The sequence below is a fragment of the Anguilla anguilla genome, chromosome 6, assembly GCF_013347855.1.
Source record: "Anguilla anguilla isolate fAngAng1 chromosome 6, fAngAng1.pri, whole genome shotgun sequence".
NCBI classification, from domain to species: Eukaryota; Metazoa; Chordata; class Actinopteri; order Anguilliformes; family Anguillidae; genus Anguilla; species Anguilla anguilla.
Window position 1 is genome coordinate 49,561,823 of NC_049206.1, and position 21,119 is coordinate 49,582,941.

At 40.4% G+C, this 21,119-nt stretch overlaps 1 protein-coding gene across 1 annotated transcript in view; it reads right to left on the reverse strand.

Annotated features, from left to right (window-relative positions):
* nt5dc1 (5'-nucleotidase domain containing 1) overlaps positions 1-21,119 on the reverse strand; it is a 56,715-nt gene that overhangs the window by 21,398 nt on the left and 14,198 nt on the right. The window lies entirely within an intron of this gene.

The window sequence follows — 21,119 nt, forward strand, 5'->3', positions numbered from 1 at the left end:
CTTTTACTGAAATACTCAAACACTGTAGATTTGTACCAGCAGATGGCACTGCTGTATGAAATGTACAGATTATGGACTTGAGGCTCTCTCTCTCTCAGAATGGTGAATGATCACATTTACAACTTTCCAGTAATCATCTTCCCTGTGTGTTTAGGCTATATAATCTAAACAATATCCATCACTACACAGATCATTGCACCTGGGGTACTGCATGCCCCAAAGGTCTCCTTATCTGGTAAAAACACCAAATCTGAAGGGTGTCTCATTGGAAAACCTGAAACGAACCTCATTTGTTCCCGTTCCCTTCACGGGAAACTTACAAGACTGCAGGCAAAACGGCTCGCATCTGGAGGCAGCGCTGGGAGAGCTGCACGATCGTTTAACTGCTGTTTACAAACATCGCTGTCTTAAAAAAATGACAAAGCGAATGCTGAAAGTGGCTGTTTTCTCCTGTTCTTGATCCTGCTCCTGCATTCCCGAAATCTCGGATTCAAGAGCAGGTTTCACACACTCTGTTTAACGAGGTGCACTCCGACCTGAAACGGTACAGAAAAAGGGGGTTCTATTTCCGAATTTCCTGCCCGTCCACGCAGCGTTTCAGTCAGAAACGACGCGAGACGTTCCCTCTCAAAATGGCAGACGCATCCATTCCCTCGCGCCTGTCGGCTTACTTTCATTTCGTTATCGGCCGCTATCGGTCTGCGCCGCCGCCTGGAACTGACGACCCGCTCGCCGGGGCCTGAGCCGCTCCACGTAAGTGCCGCCCGGCCGCACACGGAGGGGCGCTCCCTGGCGCACTATCAAAGCGCAGAAACGGGAAGTGAAAAATTAAACATCGCGGGAAAATTACGGCCCAGCGCTGGACACGGGTGGAGCTTCTGTAGAACTAATCAGGCCCATCCATTTGGGTTCAGCCATTTGCCTGGGGGCGGGGGTGGGGGTTTGGGGGTTCGGGGGCAGGTGACGAGTCTATTGGGTGGTCTATTGGGCGGTATAATCTCTTTTGTTGGGTGTTATAATGACGGGATGACGTGGTAGCTAAAAACAAGCCAGTTTTCTCAATATAATATTACCAATCCGTTATTCAGTATAATGAAAAATTTGGTTACATCAGATACCATGAAGATGCCTGGGAAAGTATGTGCTATCTTTCCCTGATGGCCAAATTAAGCAAATTAATGTAGCAGCCTATCAATGTATCTAGCCCGTCAGCTGTTGCGACAACTCCCCATTAATTATTTTTACTTCAACCACTTGTTGCAATTGTGCATGTTCATGTGCATTTCAATAATTTCCCACTGCCACCCATAATTACATTACATTACATTACATTACAGGCATTTGGCAGACGCTCTTATCCAGAGCGACTTACAACAAAGTGTATAACCATAACCAGGAACAAGTATGACGAAACCCCTAGAGAGAAGTACCGGTCCAAGTGCATGGAACAACCGCATAGTTCAACTTTGACCCTGAAGGTTAAACTGATTAGCACTAACACAACGAGAACGGCAACAACGCAGTCTATGGAAAAAATACAAGCAGTAGTTAAGACAGTTAATGCACCTAAGTCACCTACGAAACAGCTGCCTAGTTACAACCCTAAGCTTACAGTCATTTACAGGGGGGTAGGGAGGGATGGGGAGAAGTGCAGCCTGAAGAGGTGAGTCTTCAGTCGTCGTTTGAAATGGGTCAGTGTCTCAGCTGTTCTGACCTCCACCGGGAGGTCATTCCACCATCGTGGGGCCATGTAGGGTTGGCTGGCATGTAGGGTTTGATTAATTTAATAATAATTCTAAACTGTTTTTTCTTTAACCTTTTTTCAGTTTTCTGTAATTTTCAGCAGCTTTGCTGTGACTGCTCTGTGACTTTAGCCAATATTGTCCATGATAAACACCCAGCTTTACTGATCAGTAATCTGTAGTATTTTCCCAGAAATGATCATTTCACAGCTGTTCTTTTTAAAAAGGTTTTTCCAGGGGGGCATGTCCCCAGACACTAACACAGGTTTGCGGTTACACATTTGAAATGCCCAGTGCATTGCATTATTCATTTTCATATAGAGCCAGCCATGTTGGATGCCGTTGCTTTAAAAAAATTGTATTCTCAGTGTTCAAGAGGCTATATGGATGGCGTGTGTCCATTAAAAACATACATTGAAGGGAAGGCTCTGAACTGATTGAGTATGCACAGCATTTGCATATGAGTGTAAAGGACTGATAAATTTAAGGTAATATACAGGTATGATATCAAATTTAAGAAACATCATTGTGACGCTTGCATTGTGTGTCCTTTTTTAATTCACCAATTTACATGGAGCCTGGGTAATATATCTTTCAAAAGTCTCCAAAACTGATCTTTTCTTTGGGTTTCTCCGGCAAAGCGCCCTGCCAGCTCTTCACCACCCCGTGTAAAATCTTCTGGATCTGCCACTGCGGGCATGGGCTGCAATCAGAAATGGAAGGAACAATTTCCAAGCTTTCAGCTCACAAAAATAAAGTGCTGTACCTGCACCGTATAATCTGTCCCAACATATGACAATTTCTCAAAAGAGGTATGATTACAAAAATGGTGTTTTGTAACTCTCAGAAAGTGCTGGAAGAGATACAAATTTCATGGAAAAGGCTTAAAATAGAGTCCTGCACCTGTTTGAACTCTTGGAAAAGATTTGCCAGAAACACTGCATTCTTGCACTTAGCCATTTTTAAGTGTGACCACAAATTGCTGCATCACGTCCATTATGATGCATTTTTTGAGTATTTTCAAGGGCAGGAAAAGACAAGGAGAGGCTTAATTTGCATCTCATTGCAACAAAATACTAAGGTACAAGAAAACCGAAAGCATGTGACCTTTTTTAATCCTTAGCTTTCCTAAACCATCCAACGCACGCTACATTAAGCCAAATGCATATTAAAGATTGAAAGATCAAAAACATTGTCTATCTGTCTTATATGTATGCATACAAAGCTGTCACTTGTGTACCTCTTTCAACCTCTGATTTTGGAGAAAAGTCATGGGAGAAAATGTGCATGCCCTCAGGACCACTGGCGACAAGAGGGTAATGGGAGCACCCACAAACCACTGTCTGACTCCACACACAGTCTCTGGCAGACTGTGTGAGCCAAATCCCAGGTCTAGGATACTGTGCTTGATGACACAACATTACAGTAGACATCGGCAAGGCTCCTTTCATGTGGATGTGGTAGGGTGACCTATTTATAAAAGGCACCTACAATTCCCCCGAAAAAATATACACCAAGAAAAAATACTTGGTTTGACATATCTTTACAGCCGTGTAAAGGTCATTCACTTTTTGCATGGTTTGTTAATCCAACTATACGTTTTCCCTCGTTTCACTTTCCAAAATCAGTTGAGTTATTACAGGACACATTATACAGCTTCTACAGACATATACTTTCAAAATGGCAGCAGGCTAAGCCATACCGCAGGTCGAGTTCAGACAATGATCAGCCCAAAATTATGAAACCTTTGGCCCATGATTAACAAAGATGTTCTCTGGAGTGGGGTTTGCACACAAAAAGACAAAAAGTAACTATACCAAGGTATCATCTAGTTTGGGGGTTTCTGAAAATCTCAAAAATACTCAAAGACCACCGAGTATTTGTTCCTTTAATTTTTTAAGTTTTTGGTACTTTCTAGTTCATCAGTACCACTTAAACGGAACTCTCACAGTATCCATTTAGATGCTGAACTAGCTGTGAGAACATCTTTTTAAAAATGTAGTTCTTGCTTTGAATTCTTGGCGGAAAAAATAAGAGGTCAGCATTAATGAAAATTTGGCTAAATATACAATAGGAGTTCACCATTTACTTCCACGTTTCTCATGAGCTGAGAGAAAAAATAACAACGAATTAGTATTTAGAGGGAAATACGGTGGTTCTTGCGGACATCCATGTGCAGTTAACTCTGGGAAGTGTGGATGCCACATGAAGAGTCACTTTGCCCTTGAGGGGAAATTCTGGGGCTCGCAATCTGTCATTACACAAAACCATACTGAGCACCGACCTCTCACAAAACGAGCCACTGCCCCAAACAGTATTTCAGGACCTCGCCTAAGGCTTAATTTTCAAATCATTCCCACAACGCAGCACGTGAGACTGCTGCATGTGCTGCCCCTGCCACCGATCCCTTTTGCAGAACGGCACTGTAAATGCTTACAACGGAATACAATAATTTAGCAGACTCTCCTATCCAGAGTGACAAACAGTAGCAGAGAGAACATCAGTGCTTCTTTAGGAAATACAAAAATGTGATATTACTGAGACGGCACACAAGCCCATTCATAAACTATAAGTGTAATATTAAACTAACAAAAAACACTAAAAGGTACAAAAAAGGTATTACAGCGATAACCTCGTACACAGCTATACCTACCACATTATCCATGAGGAAATGCAAGGAAAGAAAGAGGGGAAAAAAGGATGTCTAATGGGGGTCGAGGAGCCATGGTGCAATCTGAAGAGGTTAGCCTTCAGTCTGCGTTTGAAGATGGGCAGGGTTTCTGCTGTTCTGACAGCAGTGGGAAGCACATTCCACCACTAGAGGGCCAGAACTGACAGGTGACACGGGGATGGGGGTTGGGGGGTGGAGACAGACGCCCAGATGTAACAGAACTGAGAGGTCTGGTAGAGTGTGTATAGCCTGGCGATCTTTTGAAGATATAACAGAGCGGTCCCATTAGCTGTCTGAAAGGCTAGCACCAGGGTTTTGAATTTGATGTGAGCCGATATAGACAACAGGTGGAGGAAGATGAGAAGGGGAGGACGAAGATCGGAAGGTCTGATGGCAAAGGCAGGAGGCAAGGAGGGAGTTGCAGTTTTCTGGGGTGGAGGGGGAGGGCGGGGGGGCGGGTCTGGGTGTGGACAATCATAGCCTGAACTAAATCTAGCGAGGGGAAATTTTTTGCCAGACTAATTTGGCATTGGAATACATAGCTGGCAAGCTAAATCCAGTCCTTCAAACCTCAGCCATCAGGCCAGAGACACAGCTGCTGACTCAGCAGGAATAAGCTACTGCAACTGAAAGAAAAAATTGCGAGCCAATTTGAGCCAGTTCCTCTTTAATCACTACCGATTACGGCACTTACACTGATGAACGATACCATAGTTTGAAGGTGCAATCTCTGTAAACAATGTTGTTAAACCTAGCAACGGGAAATTTCTAGCCAGAATGTCAAGCTGGTAATTAAAGAAAATGCTAGACATGGTACGTGAGCGCTACTGGAAAAATGTCAGCTAGTATGTTGACATTCTTTCAGGAAGCACACTTTTGTACACATGCAGTGTCATTCGCATAAATGTTCTGCAGCAAAAAAAACAGATTTAAAAAAGTTTTATTTTGATGTTGTTTCCAAATTACAGTGAGCTACAGAATGTTTGGGACAAAGACATATTTGTTTTTGATTTGGCTTTGTACACCACAATTTTAGATTTGTAATTAAAGAAGTGGTTAAAGTGCACATTTATAGCTTTTATTAAAGGGTATTTTTATAGAAGAATTCTTACCATAATGAAGAAAAACCATAATGAATAAAAAACACCTGTCCAACAGATCAGAAACACTCTTCAGGAGGCAGGCATGGATGTGTCAGTGGCTACTTTCCACAGAAGACTTCAAGAACAAAATTAGAGGCTACACTGCAATATTCAAACCACTAGTTAGCCATGAAAACAGGATGGCCAGGTTACAGTGTGCTAAGAAGTACCTAAAGAGTTAAAAAGGTCTTGTACACAGATGAAGGCAAGATTTACTTGTATCAGAGTAATGGCAAGAGCCTTTGTTGAGTGTGAGGGCCAAAAAGAACTGCCTAAAATCCGAAGCACCCCCCTTCATCTGTGAAACATGGTGGTGGGGGTGTCATTGTTTGGGTGTATATGGCTGCCACATGTATTGTCTCACTTGTCTTCACTGCTGACAGCAGCAGCAGAATTCTGAAGTGTACAGAAGCATCTTATCGGCTCATGTTCAACCAATTGGCATGTATAAAAAGTGCTATAATTTCTACATGGTGAAATCAAAGTTTATAAAAAAAAATACCCTTAAATAAAATCTGAGAATGCGCACTTTCGCCACATGTGAATGGTTTGAATACAAATCTAAAATTGTGGAGTACAGAGCCAAATCGAGAAAAAATAAGTCTTTGTCCCAAAGTTTATGGAGCTCACTGGTTGTTTTTTTAAGGCACACGTCAAGATATTCATATCAATATACACCATCCAAGTGGTAACAAACAGAAACATAAACAAAACTACATTTTTTCAAAACAAGACTTCATCGTGAAATAAATGTAAAAATAGCATCTAGTCATAGTAAAGGGACATTTATTCAGCGTGCACCTGGTACAGATGCTTAGTGATTGGACAGTAAATGTATTTGTTTTGTAGACTGGAGTTATTGGAAAAAAACCCTGATTTCATGGTAAGTGCGTCTTAATTGGGAAAATTATGTTTAATCACTGGTGTAGGACTCATTTACAAAGTAGGCGGCTGACTGTGGCGTTGTGTTTGGGAAGGTGCTGGTATTCTACAGCTGTAGTTCTGCACCCAGCCTCTGGTACCATCAGCATTTGTTCATCATTCAAGCAATCATTTACAGTAAGTCTATATTACAGACTCACCTCTACAAGCAGGATTTTGATCATTTAAAAGATATGACCATAGGGATTGAGTCCTTTTTAATATAATAACACAATTATAATGAGCTTAAAAAAGAGGATTAATTTAAAAGTTAAATACAAACAAGGCGCCACCATGTCAGAGAAGTAGTAGAACCAGAAATCTGTTTGTCTGCAGACATATTTTTACTCAGGAAAACTAAGCCTGACGCATAATTCAAAATCAAGACCAGAGCTTTCCACACGAGAAAACACCCAAAGCCACAACAATACAGAGCCGACTTAAAATACTTAAAACCTAGAATACAAGCCAACTCGGTCACGTGAAGCTTCAGAGTCGAGCCACTGAGGATATTAAACAAAGCTGTGATTCACAGTGATGTTGATTAAAGCTTTGGCTTCACTCCAAACATCATAAATATTGTGCTCTGTATCTCTGCAGAACAATATTCATGATTTACATAATAACATTAGCAATCCATTATCTAGAGTGAATATTTTCTAAATAATAAAAAATACGGGCCAGTGGGCGAGAAAAAGGTTCAGCATGGCAACCTTAATTTACCATTGTACCCTTGAGCAAGGTACTTAAACCTGCATTGCTTCAGTATACATCCCAGCTGTATAAATGGATGCAATATAAATGCAGTGTAAAAAGTAGTGCGAGTCGCTCTGGATATGAGCATCTGCTAAACGCCTGCAATGTAATGTAATGTAATGTAATAACCCCCATCACGCAACATATGACTCACAGCAAGATACCATAATCTGCAGCAGGCACAGAAGACACAAGATACCAGGTGTGAAAAAAGCATGAATACAGCAAGCAGAAAGTGCCAACAAAGGAAGGTGTAGATGATCATATCCCCAAACGTATCTCTCCAGTTCTCTCTCTACAGTATGCAATCAAGGCTAAAATATTCACCTCCAAGGGCAAGTCATCATGTACCCCAAAAACATTTAAGCTTGTTTCAACTGACTGTTACATCATAGGCTTTATTCATAGTATATTAATAGAAGTCATGCAAAACTTATCCTGATGTGTCCTGTATGCGAGGGACTGCAAACTGCTTCTCTACCTTTCTTTAAAGTATTAAAATTCATCTTACTATCTTGGGGGGGAGCCATTCCACTCTTGCTTAAAAAAAATTCTTCACACTAATTAAATATCAACCATAAATACTAAAACCTAAAACCTATATGCAGTCATAATCATGGGGAAAAGGACCAATCAGAAAACAGCGCTGTGCAGGTGGTGAGCATACAAACTGTGACACAAATAAGTCAGTCTTTAAAAGGACTAATTTCCTGTTGTAGTTTCTTTTTTCCAACGCAGATAGCTTAAGATGTCTAAAGCGACAGGTAATGTAGTGGAATAACGTAATGTAGTGGAATAGTGTTTCGTTTCTATCCTTTTCTTGTCAGCCAGCTGCAACAGCGCTTCGAGTTTGGCACTCCGACCTGACAATGTGGCTCTGGAAGGCCAACACTGTTCTACAGTTGCATGACACAGAAACATTGTCTCTCAAAGAATATAAACACACTTAAACGTTGGTCGATTTGATCTCAGATTTGGATCTGGACATCAAACCGCCTTTAAAACAAATTTCCACAAACAGACCTGCAATAGTCTTAGAAGTACGGCCACCTAAGCAATCAAAGGCCTTGAAGGCCAATTAGGATTTTTGCAGTTCATGTACCGAAACTTGTTATTTCTGCATGCAAAACAAAATGCTGGATTTATCTCAAAACTGTCAGAACAGGGACCAAATTACAAAACGTAATCAGGATGACATTTAGGTCAGCCGACATAACAGTATACATTCCCACCCAAATAAAATCAAACACACAAAAAAGGAAAACACAAACATACAAAAAAAAAAAAAAAAGATTACCAGAAAGCATATGGGCTCAAAGTCTGTATTCTCGGAATGTGTCATACATTACTTTCGAACGAAACGTTTTTAGTGACAGAAATGTGATCGAGTCAGATCATTACAAAAGAAAACGAAACAATCGCGTGAAAGAAAAAGTAAAACAAAACACATGAAATTATGTGCTAAGTGGGTCTGTGTGTCGTAATCACACTTTGCAGACATCAAACCTGAGGACACTGCTGACGTTTGACTGTGACCTAGATCCCAAAAGATAAAGAAAGGGCTGTAGCTTGTTCTTCCTGTGTTTGGAATGCGCACTTCCTGTAAACACCCGTACGTGCTTAGTCAGGGAGAACTGCCTGACCAAGAGCCACCAGCAAGAAAAGTTCCGAAAGGGTCATGTCACAGCAATGACCATGGCTCAGGGTGTCAAAAGTACAAAAAATAATAATTTAGCAACAATCCTATCTATCACCGTGATATTTTCTCATTGGAAGACAAACACCACACCCTGTACCAGTGCCCACGGAGCTATGAATTCTCCTCTGCTTCAATCAGTGTCTGAATTTCTCTCAAGTTATTCTTTTTTTAGTTGCGATACATGCCTGAACGTAAACACAGACAATTGACTTTCCACAGTGCAGAGTTTTCCATCATTTAACTCCTGCCACAGAGCCCACTAAAATGACTTCATCGTATGAATTTAACATGTAGCTTTATTGTGACAACATGGCAACAGTTGCTATGCCATATAAACTGCAGTAGAAATGCTAGTAACCCGGGCCTGATTGCAGGCATGAATAATGTCAAAACCACCACAGGCAGTCAAAGCAACAATAAAAACAAACCATTGGGTGTTCAAAAGCATTACAGGAAAAAACAAGTGCTCAAGATAATCTTAAATATAATCTGTTATCTCTACCATAGAATCAGTCTAAAAAAAAACATATATAAGACCGGCCCTGACCACTTCACTCTTTATTTAAGTCATTATTACTACACGTTAAAAAAAAGAAACCATGGTATGGGAAACAAAAGGAAAATGTTTCGCTTGTCTGCATAGTCCAGCCAAGAAAAAGCACAGACACCTTTTTAACAAAGCAATAACCAGTATTATCAGCTGAACTAAGTGAAGTGATGAAGGTATTGTATATGCTCAATTCATTACAAGCATTGAGCATATACACCCGCCTACGTGTATAAAATAACACCTGCACACACACAGTGGAGTGAAATGTAGCTGCAGAGGGCCTGTATCTGATGTGCACAAAAGGACACTATCAGAATGCATGACCTTTACAACAGTTTAGTGAACTGACTACCCCGAAATACCTACCAACCCAAAGACTCTCTCCTTTAGAGATGTTAAAAGCAAGACCAGACCGTTATTTAAAAAATATCAATTTTAGCAGTGGAGCTTCGCGACAGTCGCTCACAACCTGGACGGGATCGCCGCGACACGAGCGAACGACCGCTAATCTCAGGCTAGCGCCGACCGAAGAGGCTGGCAGAGGCTCCGGTCGAGAAAATGGAATCCCCAAAAGCCAGGCTCACCTCAGCACGAACGCGACCTTTAATTGAGAGAAGTCCCTCCTTCGCGCGGAGATAATGGGCGGGGGGGGGGGGGGGGGGGGTGGGGATAAAAGTAGGCCTGTGACTAACTCTCGGTGTCAGTGGAACAGCAGAGGAAAACGTGGTAAGAATATAATTGAGCTTAATGTCCATGGAGAAAAACCACCCCTGCCAGGTCCACAAAGACGGCACAACCGAAAGAAATCTTCCCCGACCACAAGGAAGGATTCTCAAGGTAGATATAAATAGAAAATAAACATAACATTTTAAAAATGTTATATTATCACATTTAATAAGCAGATTGATTAGGGTATGCTACATATATAAACAGCCACAAATAAAGTACAATCTGCTTGGAACTATTTGATATTTAGTGCATAAAAAATGCAGTCTCTTCACTATTCCCTCAGACCTATATAGCATACAAAATATTGGACTCAGTGGCACTCACAATTATGGATCCAAATTTAAATTATAATGAGGTCTTGTATGTATGCCTCAACCCTTATTTTTGCCATAGGCTCTCCGTAGTGGCAGCAATCTATATCATCCAGGCACACTTCACCTGACTTCAATCTAAACAGGAAAGACAGACAGACATAAAGGCAGACAGGCATACAGTATATCAGCTAAAACACATATATTACAGCCTCCAGCAGTAGCCACCATATCATAAATCCGCACAATTTTTACAGGCAGAATATTTGCCCCGCAAAGAGTCCGTGCTCTCGATAACTCCTCCCTCTTACTGACCGGTCTCATCACCTCAAAATTTTGTTAGCAACCTACATTTTGGGGAAAAAACTAAAAACGTTTTAACAGAAATGTAACACTGCTGGTTGAGGATACTTCAGATGAAGGAGACATGGTCGAGGATGTGGCGAAGTGAATGAGAGCAGCTCGACATATTTTTTGCATTTAAATACAACGTTACGAAAACATTAGCTGACTTTACAGCTAGTCCCCATTTAGCCTGACAGGGAGCCAGCGAAACCAAAATACACCCTGAGGCTAATCTTTTTTTTTTTTCTCCCCCTTGCTAAAATGTCCCTCTGTTTACTGGCAGTAGGCAAGCATTAAGCATTAATTTTCTTGCGTGCGCCCCTCCCGCCCAGTGCGTCAACAAAGTGACGCACTGCACAGATTGGTTTCAGGACGATACGCACGGAAACACTGCACTGCTCTGCGCGGTGTGCATGTGCAGTAAAATGTAATTATGGCCGTCAGTGTGTTTGTCATCTCGTCAGCCACCTGCCTGCACTTTTAATCTGTTTTAAATAACCTGTCGTCTCTGACACTTCGCAGTCCCCTACCTCCGAACAGAGCAGTTCCAAATTCTGAGAAACTAAACTTATTTCATGTTCTGAGCTTTCACGTTTAACTGCACTATGTCAGTGTTTTTTTCTCAATTTTTCCCAATTATTTTGGTGACCTATCTCACAATGCATTTCTCCAGAAAGATCTGGAAAGAAACCAAAAACTCTTGACTCTTTGCCGCACCCTCTCTTTGAATAGAGGGGTTTCGAATTCAGAGAAAACAAACTTATTTAATTTTTTTATGTTTAACTGGACAACATTAAGTGTTTCTTCTGTTTTCCCAGTTATTTTTGGTGACATATCTTATAATGCATTTCTCCAAAAAGATCTGAAAAGAAACCAAAAATATCTAAATGATAAGTATACAAGCCATTCTACATTCATAGAACCTAGCCCATATGTCTGCACAAATCTCAGCTGTCTTTCATCATGATATTGCAATCCAGAAATTCAGATGCACTGGAATAGTCTTTAATGGTACCCCATTGTATTCCTGAGAAATGGGTTTCTCACAGTGAAAATGACAAAACCATAAATGTTGTAACCTACCATGGAAGAGGTCCTCTGTCAAAGCAAATAGGATAGACAATGGTATGCAAAATAACAAAATGTGGGAATAACGGTTGTTTACATTTTTTTCAAATTGGGAATGATCATAAGCCAGGTAACAACACGTTCAAAAACAACCCCAAAACTCCAATAACAAAGCTTTATCTTAAAAGATTTGCAGAGAAAAAACATTTTGCCATGAGCAGTAGCTAAATATACATTCATGCGCAATTTTTCTTTCACAAACAAATTTAGAGAAGTAAAGGGTGCACCTGATAACATGCATTCAAACGGTATTTGTTTAGATTACTTTGCATTTAAGTACTGAACACCAACTTTAAAGCTAAGCCTACAGACTAAGCAGCTGCAACATTACGAAAATTGATGGTGTGAAAGACCGAGAGGTAGAAAACTTGTTTGAAGACCTCTTATTAGGTAGAAACTCACTTTCTCAGTTGAATCACAGAAAGATCTCAATACTGGAAACCTATGTCACTGCATAATTATTTCTGATAGAGGCTACTTTCATCCAACCCATTCAGTGCAGCAACAATTAGAAATTCAGTAATTTTTCCAAACTATGTTATTGTCTTTAATGCCTCAAAATAAATTAGCCTTACCAAGATTTTTTTCTCACCTTAAAATACCACTTCCTAGAGGAGGTAAATAAAAGCTTAATACATCACTTCAAATGCAAAGCTACAACAAAATGTAATTAAAAATGGAAAAAAATTATAGAAATATACTTAAAAATTTAAATACTGCCTCAAGGTATGCAAATAGCAGAAATTATCATAAATATATTAGCTTATGAATGCAAATCTCAAGAAACTCTTTATTTATCCCTTCAGAAATTTCATTGCTGTGAGAAAATATACTTGATATTAACACACGCAAACAACATTCATAAAGCAAATATAAGCCTTACTCGAATAAATACGAATGAATACAAAATCCTCTCGATTCCAAACAACATACACTATATATAGTTAATGGTTGCATTTTACCTCTGCTGTATCACATTAAACAATGAAAATTCTACTAAAATTAATTCTACTATATCTGATATGACAAATAAGTGAGTTAGCATTGAAATTCACTGTGCAATATGTTAACAACAGAAATAGAAGTGAAAATGGCCAAATTAAACAATGAAGATTCAGTTGCAGAATCTGCATGTGAAAACAGCACAAACCTGCAAAACTTGCAAACACAGTAAGGTAATGCCTCATTAACCGTGTGGAAAGAGGGCACATTTAAAACGGTCACAGCAATTTAGCCAAAATCCTTTAATTTGTGTTATTATTCGCACTAAATATCTTATGGCATGAAATCCTTGACAAGGAATAATTCTTTCTGACAGCAGCCCACGGACGAGACGTGCAGAAAACCCAATCCTGTGTCTGGCAGTGCCTCTAATTGCATACCCTAGCAGGTTAAAACAGCATCGACGCCTTTATTTCAATTACACGAACAAGTATATCTCTCATCTAAAATTAGAGGCAAATTCAAAATAAAATCCAACTGCATTCTCCCGAGCTGTGGTAAGTGCCACTGTTTCATTTAACCTCGCATAGCCGACAAGGACATGGAGGAATCTGCAAAGTCTTTTTATACACCGAAATGTAAACACCATCAAAAAGTCTCAAAATGTCTCAGGTCTATTAAATTCAATACCCTTGTTCGCTTTTCCAAAAACTACACAGTAAAATACGCAAGCTGACATGGTACGTTGCTGGAAAGTAATGCTTTCCATAAAGGAATGACAGCTACTGCCTTGCTTTTCTTGTTGATGGATTGGATTGGCCCACTCTGCAATGATTCAAGACTTGCGAAAAAATAGACTGAACACAAGTGTATAAATGTAAGACATTTACCAGCACTACCGGTAAATCACTTTTCTGCGTTGCATCTATATACTGCCACAGACAAACCGGCCCTCTGAAGTCATGTTATAATTACTAAATTGGGAGGATGGGCCCATAACCATTAGCAAACCAGCAGCAATTAAAGTACAGTATTTTGGTGCACAGAGTAACTATTGCATGAATTTGAGTCACACCACTGTCCCTTGGTTGGCAAGCAACTAGTTTATTTTTGGAAAAATATTTGTTGGCGTGGTTGTTAAATGTTCTCAATGAAGAGTTTAACTGAAGACCTTGGAACTGAAGCAAAAACACTCTTTTCACTGAGAATTAGGTACCTTACCTGAACATTTTGCACACAAGGGTATTTCTTTAATTTCCTGCACAACAATGACAGGCTTCCATATCTATAGTTAGCCTCAGTTTCCCATTCAGAATCACTGTACACAGTACATGTATTGTCTGCCCTCAGATGCATACCTGGATAGGGAGACTCAGAAAGGCATTTTAGGTGCAATCCAGAGGATAATTTCCAATCCAGGGGACAAACATCCATGGACAAAAGGAATATCACATCTATTTCATACCTAGCAACTTCTGCACCTGACTGCACTGACATAACCAGCTTGTTCGCACATTTGCAAGTTTGAGTTAGTTAACATTTAACATAAAGCCATAACTGCAATGGGGGAAAACACATATTGTACAATAAGCAAAAACACAAATTAAGTACTCTTATGTATGTTTTTACCCTCTGAAATCAAAATGTAAGGTGTAAGTCACTCTGTATAAGAGCATCTGCTAAATGCAAGAATGCAATATAATGGAGGCTAGGAGTCACAGAACTTGAAAGTGAACTTATACACCATATACCAGCACAAAAAATACATGCTGAGTAGCCAATTCTCTCTTAACAGCAGAGTTATAAATGAAAAGGAAAAACCAGAAAAACAGTTCATTTAGCACCATCATAAATAATAGGGCTTGTAATTTAGAGCCAATTCAACCCTCTTTTTCTGATTTGTTCAGATACGGAATAAAGATTTCACTACTTGTTTCATTCTCACGCGAATAATTGCATCTTATTTTAACTGGTTTTCAAAGAAGCAAGCAGTTAGCAGTTCCTTTCTTTTCCAAGTCTACATATTTGTTCAATACAAAAGACAACACTGGTGGATATGACTAGCCGTTCTGTCTTGCTCGTTCTCGTTCGCACGCCAAGGTGTTGAGATGCAGCACAGACAAGACAAACAAACAAAAAGAGCAACCCTCTAAATGTTCATCCAACTAGCCAAATGTTTGTCTCTTTGCGTGTAGGACACTACCAAACAAGCCAAACATTTCTGTGGAAACCTTCTTTGCAAAAACCCCAAGCGGCTATTGCTATTGGTTAGACAGCCACTGCTTGACTCATTTGGATGCACTGTCGGTTGTTACTTGTCCGCAAAGTTCAAAACAGGCAGACAGAGAATGCGACATTCCAGTTTTACCATGTTGTGCTGACAGTTTTAGATCATTCAATATGCTTCCCAATCCTCCTCCTCCTCCCCTCTCTCTCTCTCTCTCTCTCTCTCGGTATCTCTCTTTCTCATGTACAATCCTTCCCAGGAAACACCAAACAACAAAACCAAACACAGGCCTGATCCCACAGAAAACGGATTCTTTTTTAATCGGATTTTGACTGATTTGAATTAAGGTTGACTTTAAGGCCAGCTGGGATGACAGGTTGTGGCTTCTGAAGAATGAGGGGCACCTGCTCTCTGTGAAACTGGAGTTCACATATAAATGTCCTGTAGGTAGGGCGGAGGCTACCCTTTAATTAGGGAGGTTTTATTTTGATACGCATGTTTGCGTCAGTATGCTATTTTGCTTCACTACATGCGGTACACTGAAGCTTTTAACTTTTTTTACAGGAAAATTTCACCGTTGAAATTCAATCGCACAGCTGTTTACCAACATTTTAAGTAGGTTAAAATTAAATCATGCCTGCATGTGTTTGATTTGGGGTTTTTTTTTTCTCTCCCACAATAATTATTTTGGGAAGTTCGGAATTTGATAAACACATGTGATCCTTCCAGAAAGGGCAGACGGAGAAGAAAAAAAAATCATAGCTGTACAGGGCCGTGGGTTTGGCCTACAACACCTACCTCACCACTAATTCCAGCGCCACCTCCAGGCCTGGAGCCCTGAGTCCTGCCTGGGGTCAGCTCTTTGGCTAGAGGAGTGTACCGGACCGTGACTGGCAGCTCTGCGGAGCTGGGAGCTCTCCCAAACCTGAACGAGGCAATCTTTCAGATAACGACCGGGCGGAGCCCTCTCCGAGGTCCATGTGACATGGATGGAGTGCAGGGGACGAGGTGAAACCCGAACAAAAAAAGGCAGAAAGACAAGTTGATCATGTCTGACTTCTAACAATACAATCTATGGCACTCTTCAGTGTTTGGAAACTGCACTTTTCAATATTTATTCATGTTGACTGGAGGGCTAGGCACCAGACAAAGAGCTGAAATAAGTACCTGACAATCCTATCCTCCAGCAAGGGCTCGGCGTCTGAGCTATACACCAGGTTCTTCCTTTGGTTTTACCGGTGGGCCATGTTTTATTGCGAAGTACCTAAAATAATCCAAAGCAGACAGCAAAAGCCTACAATTTCCATAGGCTTGCAATCCCAGAATAGTTATTATCTTTAAATACAGCACTGGGTTGGTACCACCAAGCACACTTATAGCCTCATAAACTCATTAAAGCGGCTTTGTTTAACTGATTCCCGTAAATGACCTGAAAGTGCACTTCGTGCTTCAATCTCTCTGCCTCACGAAGACGAACCACCTATTTCATTACAGCAATGCAAGATTTTCCATGGCTTTCAACAGGACTATCAGGGAAACTTTCCCAGCATGCCTGCACATATATAGACAGGTAAGACTAGCTACCCTGAGGGAAAATGAACCGTAATCAAGAAGGAGAAGGGAAGATCTCCATATATGAGCAAACACAAATAGTTCTGTTTACCCACTCTTCAAAGATGGTTGAGGGAGAGTTGCTGTACAATGACACAGCCCCTTAATGTACAGTGTGCCTCAAAAGAAAATGCTAAACTGCACTGAATTTCCAAAAATTGACATGGAGTTATCTTTTTGGTTCTGTTCTCTCATTCTACAATTACCTGGAGCTTTTCAGCAATTTCCTAATTAAAATACTTTTCTACATTTTGAGAGAGCTATAACTCCTCACGGGTTGTATTTTGGGGTTTTTGGTTCCTATTTTAACGTTCACCAAGCCTCAGGATGGTTACGCTTCCGACAGTGATTTATAGCGATGTGTCCATAGTCCCTGTAATTGCACCCAAATTGCTCCTGGAGGTCCATCATCAATCCTTCCATTCGTAAAACTCTAAGTAGCTCTTAGTGGCATCGTCGGTTTATTAAAATGTTAAATCTGCATCCTTCTACTCAGCCAAAAAGATATCTTTAGCTTTTACGTACATGCTCCACAACAAGCCGCAACCATGTTGCATCAACTGCCAATGATTCCCTCCTCTTTCTGTGGCGTGTGACATCCCCATGTCTTCAAGCGAAAATGCTAGAGCATTGTTTTACATACAGCTGAGGGGTGGGATCCAGTGTTCTAGCAGGCCCTGCTTCTTACTTTTACATTTCTGAAGGAAGAAAAAGTGTATTTCGCTCCTCAGAATGAATTAGCAAATGTTTAAAAATACGTGGGCTATATCATCCTATGACTTAGACACTGAGTACACTTCACATTAATTATGACTATAATACACAAAGCAACACGCAAAACCTGAATGCCACAAATACTGCTGATTACGTTCTACCCAGTGTATTTACTATGTGGCCTGATCTTAGGCCTTTACCGGCAGAATATCCTGTTACTATTGCTGTCTATGTTTCTTTGTGTGATTACCATAAACCATAATAGTGAAATGCAAAACCTGAATTTCATGAACTGTCCTCGAGAGCGTTTCCCACTCTCTCGGTGTCTGTACTGTGCAGCCTGGTCTTTGTTCTTTGCCGACACAACATCCTGCTAACGTCGGTTTGGGTTCGGGTTTTGGGTTTGGGTTTGGGTTTTCCTGGTTGAGAGGCCTCTGGACTTCATCAGAGGGGCGGAATCTGGGATTTCAGGACACAAAATGTCTGTCCTCAGCCTGGTGTCCTAACTCCCAGGTCAAATGGCTGCGCATGAGAACGCACACTGTATCAAATCCACACAATAGTAACAACACAGGATGTCAACCCAAACCTCAGGAAACAAACATTAAAAAAAAAAAAACCATGCAGATGCCTCCCAAACACTTGGAGATATAATTTCAGAGTTTACAGTTGCTGCATGCACAGATTATAGGATACTGAAATTTGTGTTATTTATTTACTTTTTTGTGAAGCAACACACCTGATTTATAAAATCAGATCTGATTATCACCACAATGAACTGCAACTAATTACTTGTCACATCACAAAGGTGTCAGGAGTCTTTCACACAAATTCTGAAACGTTGCAAAGCAAGGCCTACAGTACATGATTACCCAAAGCCCCTAGCAGTCACCGAAATAGCAGAGAAGCAACCACATAAAAAACGAGTTAAAGAGCCACGTGTTTACCAGAAGTCCAAATCAGAAACACCCAGACTGTGAGGCAGAGTCGGCCGCTGGCGTAAACTCTTTATGCAGTTGTTTAGGGCAACGACCAACCCTGGGCCACACAGTTCAAGTTTTTTTTTGGTCCTTTGTTTCTTTTTTAAATTGTACAGTATTCACCCCACAATGACATTCTTGTTTAGGGCCACCATAACCCAGCTCTGCTGTGAGGGCTTTGTCATGGCCGTCGCTGTACTTCTTGGACCTGAGCCAAAGCAAGTTCAGCGTAATATCTGGATCAGTGAAAGTGTGAAAATAATGAAATGTCAGCCAACGGCTGTCCAGATATCAATCAGGCAAAGCAATTTGCAGCAAATAAATAGCTAATAAGAAAAGTGAGTACTACGCTAAATTAACATCGCCACTTGTCACTGCCTAGCTAATCTTAAGTCACCTGACTGCATTTAAATACAGTAGTAATTTTAGTCAGTGGTGTGCCATCTATAAAGCACCAACCATGACAAATAAAGCAGTAAGGAGAGAAAACAGTGCATGCGTGAGAAAAGGAAGAGGAGGAAAAGTACTGGAGCCTGCAAGGCTGCAAAGTACTGACTTCACTCCCTGTCATTTCTCTAAATGAGGCCTGTCCAGGATGGTCTCTCATTTTCTGAACTTTCTGTGGGCAATAAAGACAGCATAGGTTAAAAAAGCGGGAAACCATAAAGGTTTGCTGGGACCATAGTTCCACATGTGGCAGCATCCTAACGCCAACCCGTTCCCTTCTCTTCGAGAGGAACTAGGGACTCAAATCCATTTTCTTTCTGTTTTACTGTTTAAATGCTAAATAAAATAGGTTTAGCAAACATTGAGTTTTCCCTAAACATCTAGATGGTAACTGGAGAGTAAGAAGAAGACAGGACTAAGTGGGAAATCTTGTCAGGCACAGGAGAGAGCTCAGGAGACCTTATGCCGGTGATCTGTATACTGATCTTGGATACACAGAGAATTGACAATGATTGGTGGTGCCCAACTGGAATTGTTTCAAGACAACTCCCCGACAGCTCCACTGGAGGTCATTAGCCTAAAGGCATTCTGAGCATATAAGAAAAAGGCTGCACAGGGCAAGCGTGAGCAGGACCTTGCCATGTCATGCAGAAGAAGGTTAATGTTACCAGAGGCTAGTTTGGTTGTAACAATGGGTCCATTCTATTGGCTAATATCTTGGCCTGGTTTTTTGCTCTGTTTCTGCTACTTTGTAATGAATCTTTGTGACAGTTCTCTGTAAAAAGCACTATACAAATAAAATTGTTTTGTTCAAAAAATGTTTTTGACCTTTGCATGTATCTTCATATCAAAGTCTTATAATGACAACCAGGACCTAGAACTGAAGCCATGTGATTGTTTTACTTGAAAAAACTAATTTCACTAGATTCTGTTTCAAGAGGATTTTCTTTTCATGGTAATTTGGTGGTACTTTTTTGTTTTTATTTAAGTAGTATCTGATATTTTCTTCTAATCAATCAATGAAATCTAAATATTATTTCATTCAGTGCTACAAATACATAATATTACTTCTACAGCATGCCAAACAAGGACAACAAGTCAATCATAGTGAACCAATTACTTCCTAAATATTCAGAAGGTATTCATGCTGCTAGTATTTGTCATTATTGCAAATGCTAAAATGCTAAATGTCTGCTTCTGTGAAAGAGACACCCCAAGTGGCATATATACTGCCCAAAAAAATGTCTAAAACAAAAGTGGTGCAGCACCCTCCATGTGAATCACCATGACTTTCAACATGATTTAAGAGTCTATCTGCAGATTTTACTGTTCCATATCATCTGAGCTACATGGCCTGTTGAGACCATATGATAATCTGGGCGTGTTCATTTCCCACACTGCTGGACCTTAAAGAAATTTTTCACCTCTGGGGGCATTTCAGGACAATTGAGGCAAGCTAAGGTAAGAAGGATAATAACGGGAGAAATGATTGAGGAAGTACCACTCTATTACAGACGCTGTAATTTCTAAAATAAATGTTAGTCCTCTGATTCTGAGCCATTTAAGATTCAAACACAAAAATAACACAAACCAAAGACCACATCGGCACAGTAGGACTCAGGGACGCCAGGGCCCAGTGTAGGAAAAACAAAAACTATCGACACTGCCCTCTAGTGTGATAGCCAAATAGTGCAGCTATGAAAAGGGGACGTCAACCCTTCAATTAGACAGTGAATTAAAACTCACTTTGCACCTATAACAAGACATTTTGGTCCCTGTAAAATAAATAAAGAAAACAAACAAAAATAAAGCTATAACGTGGTTGACCCTGAAATAGTATAACTATGAAAGCTATACTAAAGTGAAACTATAATTAAATATAATACAAGCAGGAACTTCCACATCACTGCTAGTGGGTGAAAATATATTTTCTTATTAGCTTAATAGCTGACCACTAATACCAAGCTGAAGGGCGGAGCAAAACACTCTTCTACACAAAGTGTCTATTTACCTTTTTCAAAAGGAACGGTGATGGTCTAGACTAGTTCCAGAAATACATTTTAGAAAAGAGACTAACAAACACAGGTGCCCTGAAAAGAGGAAAAACAGGAAAATGTGCTCTCTTTCCCGACACCATCTCAATCCCAGTTTCACCAAGTTAAGTGGCAGGTATCTGTGTGCAGTAATTAAAGCCATTCAATTTG